Source organism: Ceratotherium simum, chromosome 37 (genome assembly GCF_057802395.1).
Source record: "Ceratotherium simum simum isolate JZ-2026a chromosome 37, ASM5780239v1, whole genome shotgun sequence".
NCBI lineage: Eukaryota > Metazoa > Chordata > Mammalia > Perissodactyla > Rhinocerotidae > Ceratotherium > Ceratotherium simum.
Genome location: NC_141936.1, coordinates 14,395,368 through 14,423,334, shown reverse-complemented (window position 1 = coordinate 14,423,334; position 27,967 = coordinate 14,395,368). Strand labels below are relative to the sequence as shown.

The window sequence follows — 27,967 nt, the reverse complement described above, 5'->3', positions numbered from 1 at the left end:
TTGTGTTCATCTTTGATGTCACAGTTGGAAATGGAGTGTGACAGTCTGCTGTTGACTCTGGCAACTTGTCACGTACCAGCTGTTTTGTCACAACTCAAAGGGCCCACAGGTGACTTCTGAGCTGAAACAATTAAATGATAAATAAATAGAAGCACATAAAAATAACACCAGGGGCCAGGCCGGTGACATAGTGGTTGAGTTCACATGCTCTGCTTCGGTGGCCCAGGGTGCGCGAGTTTGGATCCCAGGCAGGTACCTATGCACTGCTCATCAAGCCGTGCTGTGGTGGCATCCCACATACAAAATAGAGGAAGGTTGGCAGAGATGTTAGCTCAGGGTCAATCTTCGTCAACAAAAAATAAATAAATAACACCAAATACCAAAAGACCTTCCAGTTTCAGCAATCAATAAATAAAGTGAGTCCCCATGGGGAAGTGTCCATCAAAGAAGAAATGGAGACTTATTTACCTTCAGTATCTTCAAAGAACAAAATCAAATACTGTGATTCTTCATGACAGCCTCTAGATTTTATTTTGACAAAGTTCTGAGGCTAATAAACCTATTGTTCTTTTAAAATTCTGACCAGAATGCTAAGTACCATAAGATTATTTCAAAGCAAAGTGAAATAAGTCAGAGGGAGAAGGTCAAATACCGTATGATTTCCTTCATTAAGTAGTAGATAATAACAACAATAAACAAACACATAGGGACAGAGATTGGATTGGTGGTTACCAGAGGGGAAGAGGGGAGGGAGGAGGGTGAAAGGGATAATTCGGTACATGTGTGTGCTGATGGGTTGTAATTAGTATTTTGGTGGTGAACATGATGTAATCTATGCAGAAATAGAAGTACAATGATGTACACCTGAAATTTTTACAATGTTATAAACCAATGTTACTGCAATAAACAAAAAATTTAAAAAAAAAAAAACAAAGATATTCCTTAAAATAAAATTTCCCAAAAGAAATACCTAAATTATCATAGTCACAATGTGTAATCTCTACTCTTTAAGGATTTTATGGTTAGCACATCAAAGCTCTGGGCAGAACTTCAAGCCAACACACTTTCAATGGAATTCATGTTCTAATACAAGTTGTTTCACTTCAGAGAATATGGCAATTTTTTTTCTAGTTTTTCCCTTTAAATTAATTTTTTTGAAACTAATGGACTCAGCATCATTTGGTGGAATGTTCACTATTTTTTTTTAATTTTATTTATTTATTTATTTTCCCCCAAAGGTCCAGTAGATAGTTGTATGTCATAACTGCACATCCTTCTAGTTGCTGTATGTGGGACGCAGCCTCAGCATGGCCGGAGAAGTGGTGCGTCGGTGCGCTCCCGGGATACGAACCAGGGCTGCCAGCAGCGGAGTGTGTTCACCTAACCGCTAAGCCACGGGGCCGGCCCTGGAACGTTCACTATTCATTGACTCCCAATTCACCTGGCTTTGAGTGAAAGATATGCTTAGCAGCTGTAGGCAGGAGAGCCAAGGAGCACAGGGTGCCTGTCACACCCGGAAGAAATTTCCTACCTACGAAGGGCTTCAGGGAGCCCTGGGACCACTCTTTGGCTCTATGATTGGATCAGACAGTCTTGGTAACACCTTAGTCCTTGTTGGGTCCCCTCCACTTCATCAGCATTGTCAGTGTTAACGTAACTCTGTTACGACTGTTGGAGTGGTAGTTCTAGAGCAGAGTAAGATAGGCCAGGTTCCTTCCTTTAGAGATCCTAGAACCCAGAACAAGGTGAGTGTGGGACACACAGAGAAGGAAGAAGAAGCATTAGACCAAGACAAAGAGACAAGACGCAGGGGAATGCTCAAGCTCTGGCGCGAGATAAATCTGGGCTCAAATCCTGACGCCTCCACTAGCAGCTGTGTGGGACTACAGGCAAACTATTTAAACACTCTAGGCTGAAGCTGTGTTCGTCCCCAGAAGGAGGAGACTATACGTCTCTTAACGTCACTATGAGGATTAAATCACGTGATCTTCATAGGATTGTTAATAGAATTTGTGAGTACTACCTTAATAAACATTCCTTATTATTGTGGCTGTTTCTGTTTTTGTTCTGTTTATCATGATCATCATCATTGTCATTTTGAATTCTATGGCTTCAAATTTCACAAAATCTTCTTCAATTTCTATTTCTGGCAGGCAATATTTTCTGATCTCCTTCCCTTCCCTTGTGGGACCTATTCCACCCTACGGCCCATCCATATGTACCTGTGCTTTGCCTTATCTTCTGAGACAGTGCCAACTCATGAGTGTGAAGATTGGATCTCATCTATCTACATGCCCCTATCGTATTTAACATGGTGTTTTATATGCATTAAGAGCTCAGTGTTGGTTGTGGAATTGAATTGATACCAGATTTGGGGGTAACCTTTTATGGAGCTTTAGTCTTTCCTCATGTAGTTGCAAAAACCACTACTTGTAATTTGAAGTCTTTTATTACAAATTCAAAACATTGTTTATGGACCCATAAATGGGTCATTATGACTTAGATTTTTTTAAAAAACAGGATAACCGAGCTTCCCTCCTATGTAACTTTCAGAATCCCTAAATTTAATTTTTCCCCAAGAGAACTGTGAAAACTTTCCACTTCCAATTGCAAATTGTTTTATTATGAAGTTGAAAGTAAGTTTTTGGCAAAATATGCTTGGACAGACATCACAGAGTAACTTCTTAGGCATCCTATGAGCCAAAAAAATGCTTTTATTGGGCCAATATCTGATAACTCAGAAATCTATTGAGTCCTTAGAATGATGAAGGCTTCTAGAAGCCGTGTTTGTTTCTTTGTTCATAATCCTATGTTTTCAAGGATTCAGAGGATCTTGACATGACTTCATGAAGAATAAAACTACTCTAAAGAGTCAAGCATGATCTGAGGGATCCATCTAGACTGATCCTGATTCCCAATTTAGAGTGAAAATTGGTCAAGAATGCCTTACACCTCTTGCATGTTCTCAGGTTTTACATAATTAAGCCAAACAGGAAAAATGAATTTTATGAAAAAATAGGACACAAGTCGATCACTCCTTAGGTACCTAAAGCAAAAATGACAATGGTGAAAATACTAGAAAGGGTTTGAACATTTGCTGATTGAAGCTACAAAGTAGGAAACTAGAAAATGACCCAAGTTGTAGCAGAAACATCTGTGAACCCCATGGGACCCTACTAGGGGAAGAGGCAGCATTTGAAGGACCTGGTCTCCAAGACCTTTAAAAAAAAATGGTTCAAAGACAGTTGAAACTATATCAGGGGACTTGTTTTGTGAGTCCTAAATGGGTGATTGTAGAATGTCTATGTCATAAAATAAAGTTGCAATGCCATGGAAAAGAGCGATTCTGGTTACCCACACAAAGAGAAGTTCTGGAAGTCCAATCCCGATTAGACATAAAAATTAATGCTCTTCTACTAGAGTTGTAACCATAGCATACAGTGTCTTAGATTATGGAATCACAGAATGCTATATCTGCATACCATCCAATCTAATTACTTCCTTTTTTTTTTAACAGAGAAGGAAGCATAGATTCAGAGTACGTTGCTCAAAATATTTACTAAGTATTTCAAGTTGCAAGTGTTGAAAACCCAAAACAAATTAATTATAACAACAACAACAAAATTATCGCAATAACTGGAAAGCCCAAGGGGAGGGCTATCTTCACGAACAGCGTCATTCAGCAGCTCAAACATTGTCACAAGGGAGTTGATTCTCTATATATCTCAGATCAGGACTCTCCCTCTCGCCATGCTGGGCTTCACTCTCAAGCTCTGAGTATGAAGAAGGGGACTGCAGAAGTTTCTGCTTCACATCCTTCGACGTCTAAGTCTAGAAGGAAATAAATTTTCCTTCCACATTACCATCCTCCCATGGCTCCCACAGAAGCATGGATTGTTGCTTTAATTGGACCAGCTGTAGATTAAGTCCTCACTTGTGACCCAATCATTGTGGCCAGGACAATATGAAGCAAGGATTGGCTTAGATCTGACATTTAATGAATATTTCACTCCTGAAGATGGAGGTGGGAACCCTGATTCCATGGGCTAAGAGTAGAGATGGAGAGTCTTCCACCAAAAAAGGAGGGAGATATTGCCAGGAGAAAGTAGATATAAGCTGAGGGGGTAAAGCAACTGTTAAGAATTAATCCAGACAGGCTGCCAGGGCCCTTCATTAAAATATCTCTTAGAGTCTCCATATGAAAAACGTGTATAATCCATGTATGTGGTAGGTTGTATTTATTATTCATCCATATTTGATGCTCCTTCCAGCAGGAGAACTATACTCAGATGAAACCCTGTACTTGTCTTGTGAGCAGAGACAACGTGACACTTCTGAGCAGAAGCTTCAAGAGCTAGTACAGTGTTCAACAAATTTGCTCCTCCTTCTGCCATCACAACCAGCAGTGCTTCGGCTAGAAGTCTTCTTCTCTGTTAGTTTGGTTCCCAGAAGTGAAGATAATCTGGAGCAGAGCTATAGGCAATGCATAAAAGATATAGAACAGGAGAGAAAAATAGATCTTTCTTGTTGTAATATACTAAAATTTTAGGATTGTTTATCACAGTATAACTTAATTTAGCCTAACTGATATAATCTCCTAAAAAGAATCACCAATTTTACTTCTCTCTCAGCATTTGCAAACCAGGAAGAATCTTCTCTTCTACTGCTTTTGCTAATCATATTGCTCCCCAGCAAAACTAGGCAAATCATTTTAATTTGATGCAATATTATTTTAGTTTGGTAAAATTAACTGACCTAAATTTTCTCTGTCTCATCTGAAATATGCCACATACTAGTTCTGTGACCTTGGACACATCTCTTTATCTCATTAGACCTTATATTCTTTAACCCTGAAATATTGTGTTTGATCACTAGATGACTTCCAAAGTCACCTCTGTCAATGAGTTTGTCTGGTTCCATGAGTTCGTACTCTTCTTTTCTTCATAGCACTTACTGTAATTTGTAATTATACATCCTTTTGTTGTTGCTTTTTAAAGTCTCTATCTCTCCACATTAGACTATAAACTCCAGGAGGGCAGGGACCGTCTCTGCCCTTTTCACCACTGTACACTCAGTGCCTTGCAGAGTGCCTCACACATAGTAGGATGAATAATGTTGTTATTTCTTTTCTTACAAATGTTATATGTGTCTTTTGGGTTGAATAAAACATTATCTAGATTAATAGCTTCGAGCAGGCCGTATCTTACATTTGTCCAAGCCAACTGTCTATGCATCTATGTCCAGACATGATGTGTAACATGTATTCTATAAGTACGTCTTTTCATTGAATCAGAAATATTCATCTTCTTTGGTGTTGACAGTATAAAAGCTATACAAATCATTCTAGCAAATCATTGCAAATTCAAGAAAACTGTTAAACTCACAGGTCTGCCATGCTGGAAATTAAAGCATGTGAGAGTTTATGAGTTGATATTCAGCGATGGGTACACAGACTGTTAGGATTTTTTTTAACTCAACATTGATTTGAAGCAAAATACTAATGATAGTTTAATTCTCAAGCAGTTCCCCCTTTTGCCTCTAGATGTCTCACCTGGAATTCCCATTGTAGAAGGTATTCTGATGCAATACCCCACTATAGGCTTGGCTGAAATGTCATCTTGGGAAATAAAAAAGTAAACCATGTGAATTTAACTGCAGTTGGGTCAAAACATTCCATCAGTATTTTTTTTTAACTTTCTGGAAAAATGCAAATAACAGATGGTGGGAGAATAGGCAGATTTATGAGAAAAATGACTTTGTATTAGTCATTCTGATGAACCACATCCCAAGGAGGCCCTGCCTTTTTGGCTATGATGAACAGTTTCCAGGTGTAACCCTTGATGTTGGGAAAGTGATATTTAAGACAATGATCATCAGCCCATCTTAAGAGCTTTTCTTTCCACTTCAAAAATAATTTATACCACGTATATCCCAGTAGGCAAGGTATGGAATTCAACATATTAATATATGTCTTTAGGATATGACTTATAGAAAAATAATGATGAGTTTCAGCATAGGAAAACTGATTGTACATTAAGCCAGAAGCAAAAGTAACAGTTTTGCTTCTTGAAAGGATGAGAAACATTTTGGCAATGGGCAAAAACAGGAGTTTATTTAAGATTCTTGAACATAAGTAAAGAGAAATAATTCTCTTGCGAATATTTCCATTAGTAAAAATGTTTTTCCAGTACCGTATGTTATATAAATTGATATATACTATATATCCAAAAACTATGATAATATTTATTATTTAAGGGAAATGTGAGAAAGACAGGTGACCAGAAATGGCTTAGAAATAAGATTACCTTTCAGATGGCATTAAAATTATTTCAAAGTGTGATAGAACATAGTCACTTGGGTGTGTTTAGATATCCTGAGCTTCTACTACAGAATCTAGATTTTTCTAAAGTGAGAGAGAAAGAGGGATACTCTTTCTGTCCCTAAAATAGGCTGGCAAAAGCAGATAATCAATATATTTGTTAAAAAAAAATGAGTGAATGAAAGTTGAGTATGATTCAGTTATTCTCCTGCCTATCTACTAAAGAAATGTTTTCTTTCTTTGTAGATTTTCATTGTACTATGTTTAAATTTCTATGTCTTAAGTTTCTTTTGTTTGTTGTGTTTTATTTGGGGCCCTGCTGATCTAAGAAAAGTTTTGAATGAGTTTTGATGATCTTTTTGATTTTGGTTCAAATTGGACACCAATAGAGCTAGCAAAATATATGGGTCTCAAAATATTTGGCATAACTACTCCCTTTCAAGACCCCCCCCGAAAAAAATCCCAGTATGCCCCATGTTCCATCTGCTTCTGTTTCATTCTGATAAAATAACATTTTTTTTCAGTTGATTCAGGTCAGTTTGGATCATTTAAGTGACATCTACAAATATGTCACTTCCATATTTAAAAGTATTTTCAAAGAATTATTACAAACTCCCTAATTATCTACGAACTTTTGGGCCTGGCATGCAAGGCTCTCTCCAGGCTAGTTCTAACTTCCAATTCGGCCTTTCTTCCTCAAAAAATTATAGAACAATCTAAGATCTCTTCCCATATTTACCTATTGTGGTAAATTGTTCAATTCAAATATTGACTACTTCATGATGCCTATTCTGGTTCACTCAGGTGGATATGATCGAATTTCTCCCTTGTAAGGAAATTGAAGAACCATTATTTGCTTACTTGTCTCAAGCTGTTGGTTTGCAACCTTGGGAGTCCCCTGTGTGAAATTCAAAACTGGCCCCTGCACACAGAGGGCAAGGAGAGACTGACGAAGGAGACAGACCACTCCAGATTGGTAAGTGGCAGTTTCTATAAGCAAAAGGGAACTTACACAAGAGGCTTGTCTTGGATGGCTGCAAGGGGAATAGATCTCCAAAATCTCAAAATTTATACAGAAGCCTTAATGGTTCAGCCAAGTATTCAGTCCAGATGGTCTCAACAACACCTTACTCTTTCAAGGCTGCATCCTTGAAATGGCTGCTAGTGTGGGAATAGTAGGCAGGAGGTACATTCCAAGGATAGGGGAGGGGATGAGGAGCCTCTGATTGCTAGGGCCCAGCTCTGGGGTCAACTGGCTGTCACGTCCTTTGGATAACCTCCTCCAGCACAAGCCTCTGTCCAGATTTTAAGATCATTGAGGTTAGCAATTGTAACTTATTCCTAAGAACATTGCTTGACCTTCAACAAAAGTTGGTTGAAATAAATTGAATCATATTTGTCAATTTACCAGTTAAAGGAATTGATACAGTCAACATTATCCACGGCAGGAAAGATGGTTTGGCTCTGATAAGTTTCTATTGTGATAAGAATACTATTCTGATAAGTATGACACTAGTGGGAAGAGGGAAAGAGAGGAATTGAGAGAAGTTAGTGGAAAAAGACAAAGAGATTAGGGAAATATGAAAGAAAGGGAGAAACAAGGAGAAGAAATAAAATGAGCAGCAAGAAAGGCAAGCCTTTCTCTTACCCCCGAATGGTATTATTTCTGGGATCTTCTGTCTTAGCTCCACCACATCTTGGAATCCCCAACTTACCTGATAGCAGTTCACCGGGAATCATTCAGCCTTTAAAGTCTTTAGGAATCCAGCCAGGGATCAGCCAGTGCTGTGTAGGTCCTGAGAAGCGAGGAGGTTAAGCCAACGCCCCAGCCCCTTGTCCCTTCCCTTGCACAAGATGATATTCCAGTAGCTTCAAACTTACTTTTCACCCGAGTGGTCTCCACTTTACAGAGCATATTTGAGTGCTTCATCTACAGAGCAGCTGGAATTCTCTAAGAGATCATGTATCAAAATCCAGGGGCTTACATTTGCCTATAAAATTGGGAAGTATTTAAATTTTGAATCAATTGTGTATCTGTTGTGGATGATTCACTTCGATTATCTTGGTCTTAATTTTCAAATTCTAAAGGATGACCATTAGGCTACAGTTCTTGCAGAACTCTTCCAGTGTAAGATTCTATTATTCTATTCTGGAAATTAAAGTAGGGATATTTAAATTCAATCCTCTAATCATAATAGCCCAATTCAATTTTTTGTCTGTTACTAATGTAAGAATAGTTGTAAATATACATATTTATACCTTAGATAGATATAATTAAATTTTAAAAGAAACGTTACAGCATTTAAAGTAATTGGACTAAACTTTTAGATTCCACTTTTCAGTTAATCAGCAAATGAAATAAGCTTTGATTTCTTTATAAATTCAACACATAAAAATGTATTGAAAATCTACCATCAGCCAACTCCTGCTGGTTGCTTGGACTATAGCAATGACGAAAATACTTCTTGCCTTTCACATGAAGCAGAAACTTGAAGTGGCTGAAAGGCTAGCAGGTCTGATTAAATTCTGTATTTTGGAGACAGTTGGATGCCACTGCTTTTACACCTTCAATCCACAGGCATTTAACTTTTTTGTTTAACCAAAGCAGTAAAATCTGCTTTTTAAAACTACTATAATGATGTTCACAATAGCAAATATATTTTCATTAGAACACTGTGTTTCCTTTATAAATGTAAATAAGTTTTGATAAACATATGCAGGTTGTTGAGAATACAGAAAAAGTAAATTGGAGCTGATGCAAAGTTTACAATTTGTTTATAGAACTCTATAAGAAGGCTGCTTGAACTTAATTCTAATAGTCCATGAATGTGTCATATTAGGGTTCTGACAGAAATAAACTGTTTTTTCAAATGATGTAATTGAAAATTTTTAAATAATTTTTTCTTTACAAGTGGTGTAAGAAATCAACAGTTTAGAGGAACCAACAACGGGTTTTAGAGCAACCAACAATGGATGAGTCAGCACACATGGGGCCAGCAGCTCTGGGGATCTGCGACCATTCCTTCACCTGAAGTAGAGAGATGGGTTACCAGAATATGGAAAAGGTGGATGTATGGATAAGACTGCCTGGAAGCACTATGGCCTTTGGCAGAGTGATGTAGCCAACCTGTGGCCACCTGCCCAGGAGAATTGTGGTGAAATAGACACCCAGGCCACTGGGAAGCCAGAGGGCAAGGTAGCTCAATGATGAGATCCATAGAGGTCAACCTTGTGTAACAGAGAGCAGAACAGAGAAGGCTGATATATGGACCTGGACAAGAATACGGAGGACGTCCAGAACAATATGGTAATTAGAAGTTATTAACATTATATCTTCATGATCTTTTTAGTTTGACATTGAAAAATGACTATCCTAACAGAAAAGTTTATTAATTTCTATTTTACTTTGTAAACTATTTTCAAAGTTCATGTTATTATTTTAATCACTCATTTCTGTAGAAGATGAAAATATGTGAACCCATCTTTCCAGGCATTATTTACATATCACAGGGATGACAGTGTTTTTTCAAATATTAGTGAAAAACTCCACGTTTAGAATTGTTTAATGATAATGGAGGTGTTTCTCAGGCTTTTCATTGCTAAATGTCCTACAGGAGGCACTTCAAAACTTATTGAATAAAAGCATGAAGGAAGAAAAAAGTATAGTTATGTACAACCATCATCACAAGTATTTTGATCTGATTTATTCTAAGTCATAGAAATAAACAGATACTTTGATTTTTTTATATTACTAAAAGTGCAAAAAGCCAAACCAAAATAAAACAATACTATACATGGCATTACAATGTGGCCTTAATAATACTAACATCTAGTGAATATTAGCAGAATCCATGGTCTGGCTTTCTTTTCAGGAACAGATAAATATGATCATATTCATTTTATTTATTTTGTTCCTCTTTGTACATTTTTTATCCCAAAATTAAAGTGGAGAAGAATTCTAAGTGTTCTGTAGTTTTTTTAAAATAACACACTTGCTGATAATACAGAATAGCTACTAATTTATGGAATAAAGCACTTTGTTTTGCTTTGCTTCTATTTTCAATCTAAAGCTGAAAATAAAAGAGCTAGGTAGAACTCTCTAGTTTATTAAAGTTTCTTAATATTGACACATACACATGCTTTTATACATAATCTGGTTTAGATCAAGCTGCCTGCTCTATCAAGGGCAATGTATTTGGCTCAAGTAATTCTCTGCAGTTCAACATCACATATATTAAATATATATCAAATATTTTGGTACAGCTTGGCAAGTTCAGCACAACTAGCAAACCCTTCACAAGCAAGACCACAATGTCAAGTTGGCATGAAAATAGAATCTGGGCTGAGAAGGGGAGAGAAAAAAGTTCTCTTAAGGTCAAGGGTAACAGCTGAGCAGCGCTGGGGTTATACCTGCTTTGAAGGATACAGTGTCTTGTGTTTACAGATAAAATGTTGGTTTCCATGGGGGGAGGGTGGTCACAGGAACCAATATCCCTGACACCCAAACAAAATAATCCCAAATAAAAGGGATGATGTAGCCCATAGTAAAAAGGGAGATAACTATTCATGGGAAAAAATGCATGACCTCACTCTTTCGGAATACACAGTGATTCATCAGCATTTTCCAGTTTTCCTACTTGCTTACTTTGAATCTCACAGCTCTGCTCCTGTGCCCTTTGCCCCCCAAGATTAGGTCAGTTATTGAAGGTGCTGGGGGTTTGGAGAAGATAATAGAATTAAGGAAAGCCTGTGGTTGGTGGGAATACTTTCTGTCAATAATTTAGAGGCACCATCTTTGCTGATGACACACTGTTCTCAAGAGCTAAACATACTTGGTTCTTTTCCTCACTTTTTTTGTCTCAGAAAAGCTGTGTATTGACAGTTGAAAAAGAAGCCTCTGTGATCATGAGGAAAATGTTAGGGGAATAATAGATGGAAATGTATTTATAAGCAGGAGGAATCAACTAAAAATATCATTATAAGCAGGCTAAGTTATAAGTCATGGCACTTGCAAAATCCTTGAAGTGCTGTCAGTCCCTCTCCTTCTTAGGAAAAGGCACCGTACTTTAATCAAGTAACTGTGAAACCACTGCCTCAAAATTGCAACCAAATTGTTTGTGCAGTGTTATGTATCTAAGGAAACAAATGGGGACTTCTAGAATTACATTATTAGTTTCTTTTGAGCCATGTGCACTTCAAAGATTTTTCAGAATCTAGTAATGTTATGTTACACGGGGGCCAATTACTCCGTGGGTGGAAGCACCAGGCTCTTTGCTGGTCCTTCTCTCATCTATGTACCTCCTGATTATTTCATAATTTTTGGCTCCTGCAATGTGGGGAAAAGAGAGAAAAGAGCAAATCTCTGTCTGGTTTGTTCTACCAGACATTTACAACTTTATATAGAGGAGGATAAAACATTATTGGTGAAAAGAAGGCTTTTGATCAACTTGCTGATGTCAACTACGCTCTACGAGGGATTTGTAGCATAAACAGCACCTTGGTATCTATTAAAAATGCAGATTCCCAGGCCCCACCTCCTGAGATCCAGGAGTGCTGGGCCTGAGATCTGTATTTTTTATTGGGAATCTCCGGAGCCTGAGGGCTACACTTTGAGAAACACAGTACTACATGTTCCTGTGTCAAAAACCTGATCTACTGTATGATCTCACTCATCAAGTAGTAGATAATAACAACAAACAGACACATTGAGACAGAGATGGGATTGGTGGTTACTAGAGGGGAAGAGGCGAGGGAGGAGGGCGAAAGGGATAATTAGGCACATGTGTGTGGTGATGGACTGTAATTAGTATTTGGGTCATGAACATGAGAACATGATGTAATCTATGTAGAAACAGAAGTATAATGATGTACACTTGAAATTTATACAATATTATAAACTAATGTTATCACAATAAACAAAAACAAAAACAAAAAACAAAAAAAACACTGATCTTTAAAAATCAAATCAAGCCAATACATTTTCATCTATGCTTACTGAATAATCTCTAGAAGAATCATTTCTGCTGCTGAGAAGCCAGTGATCCAATCCCATCAAAGCAGCAGGTACAGCCTGGCCCTTAAAAGTTCCAGGTAATCTCTCTAAAAGCCCATTAACAAGTAGTGATCTGAAGAGGATGGGTAGGGATAGCTTGATAATTACATATTAATACTGTCTCCTCATTCAGTCAGCTTGATGGTTCAGCGTAGATGGAATTAGCATCCGCACTCCCACCCTGGGACCAGGGTAAGCGACAGACCTGGATTGATCACCTTCCTGCTATGCCCTCACACCTTTGGAACAAGAGATGTGTAGGGGTTGGTGGTTGGGGCAGAATTTTCCACAGCCCCTCTCTTATTTCAGAGGTGTCTTTGCGTGCCTACATGGTCTGTGGGTCGTGACCCCTGCCCACCCACGTTTCTGCTTGGCGCCTGGCCTTGATGTCCTGGCTGGGCAGATAAAGCATTTTGTTTTCACTCTGAGAGCTTTCCTTTCTGCTTATTTGCACTTCTATCATTCTGTACCCTGATGATAAACCCCATCTGATTCAGACTGACCGCTTCTACTCTGTGCTGTCAGCACTATATTCATTTACACAAGTGGGCTGAGTGTAAATATTCTTAGGTCTTTTCCCGAGGTGGTTTGACCAAGCAAATTGGATGATGTATTTCCAGGAGTCTGTTATTTTCTTAGGGAACTCAAACCTAGGATCACTCCAATAAGCTTATCAGTGTAACCAATCAATTCATTATTTGGGAATTACAATGATGCTTATTTTTTGTAATCAACATTATATGAGGTATAATTTATATACAATAGAATTCCCATATGAAATGTACAGGTTAGTCACTTTTTAAACTTTTTTATTTTGGAATAATTATGGATATACAGGAAGTTGCAAAGATAGTACAGAACATCCCATGTACCCTTCACCCGCATTCCCTCAATAGTTTCATATTACACAATTATAGATAATACCAAAACCAGGAAATTGATGTTAGTATGAAGTATATGTACAGTTCTATGTCATTTTATCATGTGTAGATTCATGTAGCCACTGCCACAATCAAGATACAGAACTATTCTATCACCACAAAGATATCCCTCATGCTACGCCTTTATAGGCATAACATTCCCTTCCTTCAACCACCCTAATCCCTGATAATCACTAATTTAGTATTTGTGTCTATAGCTTTGTCATTTCCAGAATGTTATACAAATGGAATCATATAGAATGTGACCTCTTGAGACTGGCTTTTATCACTCAACATAATGCCCTTAAGATTCATCCAAGCTGTGTGTTTGTTCTTTTTTATTGCTGAGTAGTATTCCAATTTGGGCTTATTTAGGTATTTAACTTATCTATATGCCATTCCTTTCCACAAGGCTTTGAGGTGGCTTATATCAATTTATGTAATAATGACGCTAAGGAAACACGAATACAAAATTGGGAGTATTGAAAATAGAAAGGCATAGTAAATTCACCTTAGTGAAGGGTAACATCATCACTATGGTTAAGTTTCAGAACTGGCTCTGAAATTCCTGGCATCCAGGGTAAAAAAGAGAACATGATAAATGTCATAGCTCTCATTATTAGAAAAGAGAAAGTCTGCAAGTTCTTCAATGGAGAGAACTTTTCTGCTAGTGTTAAATCTAAAAAAATAACTCAGGATTAGTTTTACATAGACCATAATGATGTAATGGATAACATTCTCAGCAATATTTCTACAGCAAAAGAAAACATGGATTTTACTTAGCTGGCTACTTTTCATTGTGACTTTCAGTCACAGGGCCAAAAGCAAACTATTTAAGTACAACTCCATAAAGCCAACCAAGGAGACATATTATGTGGCTAGCACTTCGATACAGTGTAAAGAAAGCCATGAGGGAAGGCACCTAAGGTCAATATTAGTGTGACTTAACATGAATTTCTGGCTTTTCTCCTTTTTAGCCTCCTTGTGAATGAATGAGGCCATGTGACCTGTTATGGCCAATGAGTTGTGAGTATGGCAGATTGTATTTTCAAAAGAAGGCTGTTCCAAAAATATGACACTGACATTCCTCTATAAAGAGGTTGAGTCTAGCTTCACTCCCCTTGCACATGGTTGGGCTTTACAGAAATTATGCCATATGGTCTCAGATGTTAGCTTCTGCCTGGCCCTTAATCAATCTCTCTTGTCCTTTCTCTCCTTCTTGCATTTTCTGAGCTCTGGGCCAACATGTGAGAAATTCAACCATCCTGAAGCTGTCATGCTGGAGAGAACACATGGAGAAACTATACAGAGGTAAAGAGTTTTGTCCAAGGAGCCCCAGCTGCTCCAGCCCTGAGCTATTCAAGTCATCCAAATGTAGGACCCAGATATAGGAGTAAAGAAACCTTGGAGACGACTGAGCCCCAGTCACTTTCTCAATACAATCTCAAGAAAGGAGGTTAGTTTAATATTTATTGGCAATGAAATCTGGGGAAAATTACTTAGGCTTTCTAGGTCTGGGAGAGTGATTGGATTGCAAACTCCTACGCTATTTGCAATTGATGGTGAAAAAATATCTAACAACATCCAGTGTACTAGAGTCAATTTTGAACCATCCTAGAGATCAGCCTTCATCTGAAATTTTAGGGAAAAAGAATTACCAATTCTTGGGGCCGTCCCTGTGGCATAGTGGTTAAGTTCAGCATGCTCTGCTTAGGTGGCCCAGGTTTGCGGGTTTGGATCCCAAGCACAGATCTACACCACTCATCAAGCCATGCGAAGAGGGCAAACTACATACAAGATAGAGGAGGACTGGCACAGATATTAGCTCAGGGACAACCTTCCTCAAGCAAAAAAGGAGGAAGATTGGCAACAGATGTCAGCTCAGGGCGAATCTTCCTCACCAAAAAAAAAAAAAAAAAAGAATCACCAATTCTTATAGAAGGCCCTCTTCTGAATAATCTCTATGGAGGAAAAAAACACAGCAATTTTAACAAAAAATACTTCTGATAATGTCAGTTGTAACAAATTTTATCAGCACTGCTCTTCCAAAATTTGCATTCTTCACTCTGTGTGTCTCATTTGTTTAGTGCTTTCTCCTTTTGTTTGATCTTCTAGAGCAGACTTGATTATGAGTATCTCGTTGATCATAAAAGAGTATACTTTTAAGGCTGAATAAGACTTTAATGATCATTTTGGCCTGAATCCCAAATGTTGTGCCAGAGCAAACTTGAGATCTAGGACTTTCCCAAGGGCATGGCTTGGATTGTAACCCCCAGCACCTGACTGTCAGTGCTATGCTCCCTTCAGAGATGCCACCTGATTTAATGAATATGCAATGGGGAGCCTCTGCATAGATGACTACATGACATCTGAGTATTCCCAAAAGAGCAAGGAGTATGAATAGAAGAAACTGCCTCTCTGTGTTGGTCACTGGTAGACATCAACATCCATATTTCTCTGAATACCCACCACCACCCCACCCTATAACACAAAGATATAACAAACATTTTTGAACTTGTTATTCCACACTCACTTCCATTATGACTGTATATTTTAGAAAGACGGAAAATGTTTCTTCTGGTAAAATGTAAGAAGTATTGAATCATAATGATGTGAATAACTGATTCCTAATCCCAGAAGAGAAAAATACTCTTTCCCAAACTTTGTCTTATTTGAATGAAATGGATAATTTTTTAACCTATAGCTATTAATCGATTAATCATTTCCTGTTCAAAATCATGCAAACTCAGAATTCTAAAATTGATTGGATCTTACGTATCTCAAACAACATATTCCTCATTCTTGTCTTTTACAAATTTAGATTTGAAAAGATTTACACATACTCAAAATATCATTAAATGTCATATTATCAGAGATCTTTCCTTACCACCTCTTCCTCCTTTCAATTTAAAATAGCCATCCCCTTTAATATTCTCAATATATGTGACACTTCTCCTTTACAATTTTTATTTTATTTTTTTTTTATTTATTTATTTTTTTATTATTCTTTCCTTGTTTATTGCAGAAACATTGGTTTATAACATTGCAAAAATTTCAGGTGTACATCATTGTACTTCTATTTCCGCATGGACTACATCATGTTCACCACCAAAATACTAATTACAACCCATCACCACACACATGTACCGAATTATCCCTTTCACCCTCCTCCCTCCCCCTTCCCTCTGGTAACCACCAATCCAATCTCTGTCCCTATGTGTTTGTTTATTGTTGTTATTATCTACTACTTAATGAAGGAAATCATACGGTATTTGGCCTTCTCCCTCTGACTTATTTCACTTTGCATTATACCCTCAATGTCCATCCATGTTGTCACAAATGGCTGGATTTCGTCGTTTCTTATGGCTGAGTAGTATTCCATTGTGTATATATACCACAGCTTCTTTATCCATTCGTCCCTTGATGGGCACTTAGGTTGCTTCCAAGTCTTAGCTATCGTGAATAAGGCTGCAATGAACACAGAGGTGCATGTACCTTTGCAAATTGGTGTTTTCAAGTTCTTTGGATAAATACCCAACAGTGGAATAGCTGGATCATATGGTAGTTCTATCGTTGATTTTTTGAGGAATCTCCATACTGTTTTCCATAGTGGCTGCACCAGTTTGCACTCCCACCAGCAGTGTATGAGAGTTCCCTTCTATCCACATCCTCTCCAACACATGTTGTTTCCTGTCTTGTTAATTATAGCCATTCTGACGGGCGTCAGGTGATATCTCATTGTAGTTTTGATTTGCATTTCCCTGATAGTTAGTGATTTTGAACATCTTTTCATGTGTCTGTTGGCCATCTGTATATCTTCTTTGGAGAAATGTCTGTTCAGGTCTTTTGCCCATTTTTTAATTGGGTTGGTAGTTTTTTTGTTGTTGAGATGCATGAGTTCTTTATATATTTTGGAGATTAATCCCTTATCAGATGTATGGTTTGCGAATATCTTCTCCCAATTGTTAGGTTGTCTTTTCATTTTGTTGATGGTTTCCTTTGCTGTGCAGAAGCTTTTTAGTTTGATGTAGTCCCATTTGTTTATTTTTTCTATTGTTTCTCTTGCCCGGTCAGATGTGGTGTTTGAAAAGATGTTGCTAAGATCGATGTCGAAGAGTGTACTGCCTATGTTTTCTTCTAGAACTTTCACAGTTTCAGGTCTTACATTCAAGTCTTTAATCCATTTGGAGTTAATTTTTGTGTATGGTGTAAGGTAAGGATCTACTTTCATTTTTTTGCATATGGCTATCCAGTTTTCCCAACACCATTTGTTGAAGAGACTTTCTTTTCCCCATTGTATGTTCTTGGCTCCTTTGTCAAAGATTAGCTGTCCATAGATGTGTGGGTTTATTTCTGGGCTTTCGATTCTATTCCATTGATCTGTGTGTCTGTTTTTGTGCCAGTACCATGCTGTTTTGGTTACTATAGCTTTGTAGTATATTTTGAAATCAGGGAGTGTGATACCTCCAGCTTTGTTCTTTTTTCTCAGGATTCCTTTAGCTATTCAGGGTCTTTTGTTGTTCCATATGAATTTTAGGATTCTTTGTTCTATTTCTGTGAAAAATGTTGTTGGAACTTTGATAGGGATTGCATTGAATCTATAGATGGCTTTAGGAAGTATGGACATCTTAACTATGTTAATTCTTCCAATCCAAGAGCATGGAATATCTTTCCATTTCTTTGTGTCTTCTTCAATTTCTTTCAGCAATGTTTTATAGTTTTCGGTGTACAGATCTTTCACCTCTTTGGTTTAGTTTATTCCTAGGTATTTTATTCTTTTTGTTGCAATTGTAAATGGGATGGTATTCTTAATTTCTCTTTCTGCTACTTCGTTGTTAGTGTACAGAAATGCAACTGATTTTTGTATGTTGATTTTGTATCCTGCAACTTTACCATATTCGTTTATTACTTCTAAAAGTTTTCTGGTGGATTCTTTAGGGTTTTCTATATATAAAATCATGTCATCTACAAATAGTGACAGTTTCACTTCTTCCTTTACAATTTGGATCCCTTTTATTTCTTTCTCTTGCCTGATTGCTCTGGCTAGGACTTCCAATACTATGTTAAATAGGAGTGGTGACAGTGGGCATCCTTGTCTGGTTCCTGTTCTTAGAGGGATAGCTTTCAGTTTTTCACCATTGAGGATGATATTAGCTGTGGGTTTCTCATATATGGTCTTTATTATGTTGAGGTACTTTCCTTCTATCCCCATTTTATTCAGAGTTTTTATCATAAATGGATGCTGGATCTTGTCAAATGCTTTCTCTGCATCTATTGAGATGATCATGTGATTTTTGCTCTTCATTTTATTAATGTGGTGTATTACGTTGATTGATTTGCGAATGTTAAACCATCCCTGCATCCCTGGAATAAATCCCACTTGATCCTGGTGTATAATCTTTTTAACGTATTGTTGTATGCGATTTGCTAGTATTTTGTTGAGGATTTTCGCATCAGTGTTCATCAGTGATATTGGCCTGTAATTTTCTTTTTTTGTGTTGTCCTTGTCTGGTTTTGGTATCAGGGTAATGTCAGCTTCGTAGAATGAGTTAGGGAGCTTTCCCCCCTCCTCAATGTTTTGGAAGAGTTTGAGAAGGATAGGTATTAAGTCTTCTTTGAATGTTTGGTAGAATTCACCAGGGAAGCCGTCTGGTCCTGGACTTTTATTTTTGGGGAGGTTTTTGATTACTGTTTCGATCTCCTTACTGGTGATTGGTCTATTCAAATTCTCTACTTCTTCTTGATCCAGTTTTGGAAGGTTGTATGATTCTAAGAATTTATCCATTTCTTCCAGATTGTCGAATTGGTTGGCATATAGTTTTTCATAGTATTCTCTTATAATCTTTTGTATTTCTAAGGTGTCTGTTGTAACCTCTCCTCTTTCATTTCTGATTTTACTTATTTGTGCCTTCTCTCTTTTTTTCTTGGTGAGTCTAGCTAAAGGTTTGTCTATTTTGTTGATCTTTTCAAAGAACCAGCTCTTGGTTTTATTAATTTTTTCTATTGCTTTTTTGGTCTCTATTTCATTTATTTCTGCTCTGATTTTTATTATTTCCCTTCTTCTACTGATTTTGGGCTTTGTTTGTTCTTCTTTTTCCAGTTCCTTTAGGTGCATTTTTAGATTGTTTAGTTGAGATTTTTCTTGTTTGTTGAGATAGGCCTGTATCGCTATAAACTTCCCTCTTAGAACCGCTTTTGCTGTATCCCATAAATTCTGGCATGTCATATTTTCATTTTCATTTGTCTCCAGGTATTTTTTGATTTCTTCTTTGATTTCTTCGTTAACCCAGTCGTTGTTCAGTAGCATTTTGTTTAATCTCCATGTATTTGTGGCTTTTCTGATTTTCTTCCTATAGTTGATTTCTAGTTTCATACCGTTGTGGTCAGAAAAGATGCTTGGTATTATTTCAATCTTCTTAAATTTATGGAGACTTGTTTTGTGGCCTAATATGTGATCAATCCTGGAGAATGTTCCATGTGCATTTGAAAAGAACGTGTATTCTTCGGTTTTGGGATGGAATGCTCTGTATATATCTACTAGGTCCATCTGTTCTAGTGTGTCGTTTAAGGCCAATGTTTCCTTATTTATCTTCTGTTTGGATGATCTATCCGTTGGTGTAAGTGGAGTGTTAAAGTCCCCTACTATTATTGTGTTACTGTCTATTTCTGTTTTTATGTCTGTTAATAATTGCTTTATATATTTAGGTGCACCTACATTGGGTGCGTAGATATTTACAAGTGTTATATCCTCTTGTTGGATTGTTCCCTTGATCATTATGTAATGCCCTTCTTTGTCTCTTTTTACCGTTTTTGTTTGAAAGTCTATTTTGTCTGATATGAGTACTGCTACCTCAGCTTTCTTTTCATTGCCATTTGCGTGGAGTATCTTTTTCCATCCCTTCACTTTCAGTTTGTGAGTGTCTTTAGGTCTGAAGTGTGTCTCTTGTATGCAGCATATATATGGGTTTTGTTTTTTTATCCAGTCAGCCACCCTATGCCTTTTAATTGGAGCATTTAGTCCATTGACGTTTAAAGTAGCTATTGATAAGTATGTACTTATTGCCATTTTTTAACTTTTTTTTTTTCCCTCAGTGTTTTAGTAGTCCTTCTCTTTTCCTTACTTCTTCTATACAGAATTGATGGTCACTTTAGTTTGACCTCTGTCTGAAAGCTGTACTCTTTAACTACCCTCCTCCCTCCTTTTATGTTTTTTATATCATATCTAACCTCTTTTTTGTGCATTTGTATCCATTACATTCTAATCGTGGAAATAGATAATTTCTCCTATTTGTGGTCTTCTCTTTTCCCCTTAAATCAGTCCCTTTAACATTTCTTGTAACACTGGTTTCTTGGTGACAAACTCCTTTAATTTTTGCTTATCTGGGAAAATTTTGATCTCTCCTTCCATTTTGAACGATAACCTTGCTGGGTAGAGTATTCTTGGCTGTAAGTTTTTTCCTTTTAGCACTTTAAATATATCGTGCCATTCTCTTCTAGCCTGTAAGTTTTCTGCTGAGAAGTCAGCTGATAGCCTTATGGGGTTTCCTTTGTATGTAACTTGACATTCTCTTGCGGCTTTTAGGATTCTCTCTTTATCTTTAATTCTGGACATTTTGATTATGATGTGTCTTGGTGTGGGCCTCTTTGGGTTTATCTTATTTGGGGCTCTCTGTGCCTCCTGTACCTGGATGTCTGTTTCCTTCCTTAGGTTAGGGAAGTTTTCATCTATTTTTTCTTGAAATAGATTCTCTGCCCCCTTGTCTCGCTCTTCTCCTTCCGGGACACCTATAACACGGATGTTAGTGCGCTTGATGTTGTCCCAGAGGTCCCTTAGACTGTCCTCACTCTTTTTAATTCTTTTCTCTTTTACCTGTTCACCTTGGGTAATTTCTACTAGTCTTTCTTCCAGCTCACAGATCCGTTCTTCTGTATCCTCTACTCTGCTTTTGAGTCCCTCTAATGAGTTTTTCATTTCCAGTATTGTATTCTTCATTTCTGATTGGTTCTTTTTTATATCTTCCATTTCTTTGTTGACATTCTCACTGAGTTCATCTATTCTTCTCCCCAGATCAGTGAGCATCCTTAACACTCTTAGTTTGAACTCTCTGTCAGGTAGGTTGCTCATTTCTGTTTCACTTAGTTCCTTTTCTGGGGTTTTGTCCTGTTCCCTTACTTGGAATGTATTCTTTTGCCTCCTCATTTTGCCTCTTTCCCTGTGCTTGTGTCTATGTATTAGGTAGGTCAGCTACGTCTCCTGCTCTTGGATAGGTGACCTTATGTAAGTGATGGCTTAGGAGGCTTCCAGTGTGCTTCCCTCAGTTCTCAATATTCCAGGGGTGGCCCCTATGTGGGCTACGTGTGTCCTTCTATTGTGGCCTGTTAGCTCTCCCTATAGGTGCCCAGAGAGGCTGAGTTATGCTCCTGGCCAGCTGTTGTAATGCTCAGCTGCTTGTAGTTGTTGTGGGCCCTTCAGTCTCTTTATCAGGTGTGGGGAGCCCCAGCACAGTTGGCTGTAAATTCTAATACCACATTTGTGTTGCAGTATTTCTTTTAAGTGAGTAGGCCCCCAGTGTGGCAGGTTGTTAGGCTCAGGGCCTTAGAATTGCTGTAAACCTCTAGCCTATTAGGTCTCTTGTCAGCTCTCAGAGGATTGCAGCTGGGTGGGGCTGCCCTCAGGCACAGGAGCACCCAATTGTTTCAGGCTTTGGAAGGTGGGGCAAACCTCCTATGTGGGTCTTTGAGAAGCACAAGTCTTCTGCAGCTGACAAGCCCTGTTGCCCACAGGTCCACACACACAGTCAACACAGTCCTGCCCCGTGTGAGCGCCCCGACCTCCCCAAGTGGACCCAGTCTCTCCACGGCGGGAGCCCCACACACTCTGCCACCACCCCACACTCTCCACCCGCTCCTTATGCACACCCTGCTCCGCTCAAGTCAGCTCAGTTGCCAGGCTGCAGAGAATCCAGTCACCAATCTATGCAGGCCCACACGTTGCCTGAGGGCTTGTTGTTGGGTGGGGCCAGTCTCTAGGGTGGGCTGCCTGCCCTGGCTGAGCTGGATTAAATCGGTGCTCTAGCGGGTGGTGCAGACCCTGGGCTAGCAGGTCTCCGGGAAAACTCCAATGGCGTCTGTGTCAGCACGCTCACACCAGGCCACAACAATGGCCGCCGCCAATGTCCCAGTCCCTGGAGAGGTCTCACCCCTCACCGAGATGCACTCAGGGCCTATTAGGTGAGTCTCTTGTCACCGAAGCACTGTGCACCTTTCTTTCTGGTGATTTTAGGATGCTTTCTGGAACGGGTGAGTTTGTGCGTGGGCCCTTTAAGAGCCAGTTTTAGTTTCTTTGTGAACCGGGTTTTCTGGGGGTGCTCCCCAATGCTTTAGTAGCAGGCACAGTCAGATATTATGCTGCTGGTGTCGATTGTGCTGGGTCCACAAAATGCCCACAGCGGGGGCGCTCCCCGGCTCAGGGCCCCGCGCCTCCAGGGAGGCTGCGTACCTGTGAGCTGCTCCCGGCGGCCGTGACGCTGGCGGCTTGTGAAGGCGGCGTTTTTCCTCTCCAGAAGGGAGTCTCTGCCTCTTCCACCTCAGTTAGGATTGTCCGTTGTTGCAGGAGTTCCTCTTATCCAGTTTTCAGTTCTGTCTCAGGGGTAATTTTCCACGAGTAGTTGTAAATTGGCTGTGTCCACGGGAGGAGGTGAGTTCCGAGTCTGCCTACGCCGCCATCTTGACTCCTACAATTTTTATTTCAAGTTGTTATGTTTTTGCTTATTTGTGTCCTAGATTTCTCTGCCACCAGTCTGTGAAATCCATGAATGCAGAGACAATGTCATGCTCATAATTCCAGGTTTGTGAGAGTAGCCATTATAGGTACTCATTAAATGAAGGAAGCTATGCCCTTAAGCTCTAACATTCTTTGCTTTACCATTTATAATTTCCTCCTCTTAAATACAGAATCAATGAGAAAACTTATGGAATAAGATTTTGAATAAGAAAATATAAGACATCACACTATAGACTTGGAAGAAGTCACAGACTTATAATATCAATGATAAGTGCTGGAAGAGTTGAGAAGGTAGTAATATCCCTTGGAGGAAGTATTTAGAGAATGCCTCAAGTAGAAACTTAAGCCTTGAAAAATGGATGGAGAGACGAAATATACCGACAGTGGGAAAAAAATTGACGTGAACAGAATCAAAGAGAGAAACGCATATTCTATGCATAGCAGGGGCAGTTACATGGTTATGCCTCTCTGGGGAAAATATTCTTATAGGATGATTACAAAATATGAACTTTGAGAGGTCACTTGTGGAATTACTGGATATTTTTGAATGCTCGAGTCCAATCTAAGTACCATAAGCACTGGAAACCACTGCATGTATTGAGCAAATAAATGGCATGATGAAAAAGTTCTAGTAAGATGTACTTGGTAGCTTAATGCAAGATGGAATGAGGAGATGAAATCCAGAGAGAGAAATGGCTAACCTGTTGAAATTCCATGGCAGGGTGGAAGTAGTTAGAATACAAAGGAAGGTTATATCTGACATACATTGTGAAATATGATAAAGTATTAAGAATCAAAATGGATTATAGATGGAGATTGATGGTAAGAGACAGGAGTGGGCCAAGAGATATGACAACTGGGAGGACTATAATAAAACAAACAGAAAGTGGGAAGCCAGGTGGAAGAGATGATTTCTGTAGATCAAATGATACATTAGAGATACTGAATTATCGTTGGCAACAGAATCTCCAAGTGCACATATGTTGTAAGCAAACGTACTATAAGATGAGACTTTGAGGGTGAAGTCAGTGGTGGAGATAAGTGACTTCTGTGAAGGTTCCATGTCTTTGAAAATAATGTGTTCTCTAACAGGTGAATTGTCCTTTATATTTCTTTTCAGTCAAACTTATTAATTATGTTATTCAAAACGTCTATATCCTTACTAGCTTTGTTTCTGCTTGATTTTCCATGTTCCTGAGAGTGGTATATTAAAATCTTTTTTTTTTTTTTGTAAAGGTTCCATGCACTTTTAAAAATAATTTGAGTTCTTTAAAACTTACAGGCAGATTTGGTATATTTCCTTTAAATGAAGCTTATTAATTGTGCTGTTTAAAACTTCTTTATTTTTATTACCACTTTACCATTTAATCTGTCACGTTTCCGAGAGTTACGTTAATATATATACCGATTGTGTGTCTCAACTATTAATCATAATTCTGTCAATTTTTGCATATGTATTTTAGGATTATATGGTATCCATGTTCAAAATTAAAGTTTTCTGATGAACTGTTCATTTTATCATTAAATTGGAAAATTCCTTATCCATAATAAAGTTTATTTTTATCTAATGTTAATATTAATACACAAGATTTGTTTTACATCTTATTTTTACCTCTTAACTTTTTTTTAATGATGTTTTAATACTTTATAACATTGTGAAATTTTGGGTTGTACATTTTTATTAGTGCATCACCATATATATGTCTCCCTTCACCCCTTGTGCCCACCCACCACCCCCATTGCCCCTGGTAACCACCATACAGTTTTCTCTGTCCATGTGTTTGTTTATATTCCACATATGAGTGAGATCATACAGTGTTTGTCTCTCTCTTTCTGGCTTATTTCACTGAACATGATACCCTCCAGGCCCATCCATGTTGTTGCAAATGGGACGATTTTGTCTTTTAATATTTGTGAATTAACTTATTTTAGATATGTCTCATAAACAGTGTATAGCTAGATTGTTTTTAAAGTCAAAACTGAGAATTGCTTTCTTGTAAAAGATAATTTACTCTTTCAAGATTTATTTTAATTATGGATACATTTGGACTTCAGTCTGATATTTTAGTTCCAACTTATTTTTAACTCCTCCCTCTCCTTAGTCATTACTTTTCCCCAAGCAGTTCTGACTTAGGTTTGTCAGTAAGTTTACCAATTTCTTTCTTTGTTATATCTGCTTACATGACACTCTTTCTTTATAGATTCAATTTCTTTCTTACTGAAGTATATTCTTTAGTAGTTCCTTCTGTCTGTGAGTCATAAACTTTCTTTATCTTTGTTTAAAATGCCTTAATTTTGCATTATCTTGAATGATGATCTAGTTAAATGGAAGTAGATTTCAACGGGGTTGAACTACTCTTTAGTTGTTTATACAGATATATCTCTCCTTTTGTAAAATATGTCTTTTAAGGGTAGTAGTGATATCTGATTCATTTTTATAGTTTCCCAAAAGATCTAACTCAGTGCTGTGTGCGCAATAGATATTCCACAAATATCTGTGGACAGAATGGCTAAGACACCACTTCTCGCATGGGTGGCAGTGTCTGGAATGCACCTCCTCTTAATGGAGAGTAATGAGCGACACATGCCTTGTTCTCTCTTTTGACCGTAGGTAATGGCAAATCCTGGGGTTCTTTTAAAGACTTGGGGAATAACTCAGGGATAACTCTTGTTCATTTTTCAACTCCTTAACACTTAAAGAACACTTTAAAGATGGTAGAACAAAGATGTTTGCTATTGCCTTTGAAATGAAAAGTTACCAAGCACATTTGCAGAATCTTCCTAGAACTGATATTAACTTTACTAGTGTTTGATTAATGAAAAAATGAAGTAAGCACACTTAGCCCTATCAAGATTACAGAAGATGAGGAAAAGAGAAAAAGATTATGACGTGTATTAAATGTCACCCATAGACTTCATTTATTTATGTATTCGTTCATTATCAGCTACTAATTCATAACCATTTACTGAGGATCTGTGTCAAGGACTATGCTAGCTGCTGGGATTATGAAAATTACTAAGGGTCGGCCCCTACCTCAAAGACTTTAGGGTCTAAGTAAGCCTATTATCTAATAATATAATGTGATAAATACTATACTACATGCATGATTACAGTGAGGAGGATATCATGTTGGAAGGATATTCTCAATGCCAGTGCTTATCTATTTAGTCAGAAAATATAGCATGAGGAGTACTGGGAAGAGAAAAGTGTAACTCTAGGTGGAGGGGCAGGTGTACCCCTGATATCGCCATCAGAGCTTGATGCTATTAAACATTGAAAACATCACCTCAACCTCCTTTGCTCTAATTCCAAGCTTCTCAAGGTACCTTCCCTTTACAGTTCATCTTTCCATTTAGATCTGCTTATGGGAAGAGAACAGTGCTGGCCATACCAACAGAAATATCCCCGTGCTCTTGGCACTACATTTCTCATTGTAAATTTGCATTCTTGTGTACATATATTTCCAGGGAGTTTGATTACTGTGTATGTCCCTCCCCTACTCCTTTCTAGAGATTCATCCCCTCTTCGTCTGCTGAATAAACCAAGCTTTTGAGATGAAAGCAGAGTTTCAGACCCTGAACCCTGAAGAATTCATCAAACAAATGCCACCTTGTTTCCCTATGGCACCTCTGATCTCACAGCATGTCTTTCTTTCTCAGACATTTACAGTTACATGTGATTATCATGAATATTTTACTCACAGTTCTTTTTCGCTCTCAACTGGAGGTCATGATTGAAGTTAGCTGACTCCTAGAGCATCCTTGTCCAAGAACAGTTCTTTCGTGGGTGCAACTACCTCCTCATGCCTCTCTGTCCTGGCCCCATCTCAACCTTGAAACCAAATTCAGTCCTCTTTGCCATAAAGCATCCTCTTACAGTAAAATCACCTTCAAGCAATATAGATTTTAGCAAAGATTTTGTGGGGAAAGCTGGAGAGTCTATGTGCAAACCACACAGAACAATGTTTACTTTTGACTTGCTCATTATTTTTGCATCTTCAAATGTCCATTCAGGCTGTGCCCAAAGAACCCTTATACTTTCTCATGAAATGCAGTCCTCTCAATGCTCTGCCTTCTGAAAGCCAGCACTCCTGACTTGTGACCTTTCAGCTGTGCCACATCCCTGGGAAGGTGAATCCGGTCCTCGATTCACCCTGTGTCTCCCTTTAGACCTGTCACTGTTCCCTAGACCAAATGTCCTTGTGGTGAATAAAACCCCTTCTGTCTCGTTTTGTTACGCATTCTCTCTCACATCCTGGTTTTGCTCGTATGACCTAGGATATTGCCAACTTATAATCTACCTCCTAGACCTAACTCCTGCCAAGAAAGGCATTTTAATAGTTTTTTTATTGCTGCATGACAAATTGCCACAAACTTGGCAACTTAGAATAACACAAATTTATTATCTCACAGTTTCTGTAGGTCTGAAATTTGGGCACGGCATGGCTGGATTCTCTGCTCAGAATCCGACTGGGATGAAATTAAGGTGTCAGTCTCGGCTGCAGTCTCATCTGGGCTCAGGGTCCTATTCCAAGTTCATTGATGTTGATCAAAGCAGAATTTATTTCACTGAAGCAGCAGGTTGGAGATTCCATATTCCTTCTAGCTGATGGCTAGAGATGGCTCCCAGCACCTAAAAGATGCCTGCAATTACTTGCCATGTGACCCCCCCATAGATAATTTACAACCTATGTACACTTTCTTTCAGACCAGCTAGTGCATGTCTCTCTGACTTTCTCTTCTATGGCCTGCCAGAGAAAACTCTCTGCTTTTAAAGGGCCCGTGTAATGAAGTCAAGTGTCAGGCACACCCTGATAATCTCCCTATCTCAAAGTCTACTGATTTAAGACCTTAATTACATCTGTAAAATCCGTTCACTGAAGTACCTGGAT

The 27,967-nt window shown here is 38.3% G+C and overlaps 1 long non-coding RNA gene across 1 annotated transcript in view; it reads left to right on the top strand.

Moving 5' to 3' along the window:
• The first annotated feature begins 22,377 nt into the window (after positions 1-22,377).
• The window catches only part of LOC147912308 (uncharacterized), a 162,909-nt gene continuing 157,319 nt past the window's right edge, over positions 22,378-27,967 (top strand). Inside the window, exon 1 of the long non-coding RNA XR_015550050.1 lies at positions 22,378-22,522. This is a non-coding gene — a long non-coding RNA (uncharacterized LOC147912308). The remainder of the gene's footprint in view (positions 22,523-27,967) is intronic.